The sequence below is a fragment of the Merops nubicus genome, unplaced genomic scaffold (assembly GCF_000691845.1).
Source record: "Merops nubicus isolate BGI_N331 unplaced genomic scaffold, ASM69184v1 scaffold32134, whole genome shotgun sequence".
In the NCBI taxonomy this organism is placed as follows: Eukaryota; Metazoa; Chordata; class Aves; order Coraciiformes; family Meropidae; genus Merops; species Merops nubicus.
The window spans coordinates 8,890-9,337 of record NW_008602773.1 but is presented as its reverse complement, the minus strand read 5'-3'; positions in this window follow the sequence as shown (position 1 = coordinate 9,337).

Below are 448 nucleotides of genomic sequence, written 5' to 3'. Positions count from 1 at the left end.
GCGCTGCCCACAGACACCAGTGTGCAGGCTTCAACCCGGGCCATGGCTGCCCACGGTCCCACACGGCATGTTCAACACCTGTGAGCTGGCTGCGGCACCAGGGTGGCCATCCCTCCCCCTCCTCCTGCCACCACGCACGAGGAACGTCTCCCCGTGGTGACGAATCCAGCTGAATCCGGGCGCAGGCTGCGATGCAGTCAGTCACCAAGGGAGATTGTACCACGTGCATCCCCGCAGCCACGGGAAACGGGGACCAGGGCTTCCCTGCTAGGTCCCCCGCAGCCCACCGGGCTTTGCCCCGCTCCGCAGGGGCTCTTGCAGTGCCTGGGTGGGATGGAAAACACCCCTTGGTGATGGCCCTGTGCAGATCCACTTGCAAAGGGGTGCCCAACTGCACCTGAGGGGTGCACACAGAGGTTATGGTGCTCCCCGTCAGGGAGGCGGGAGA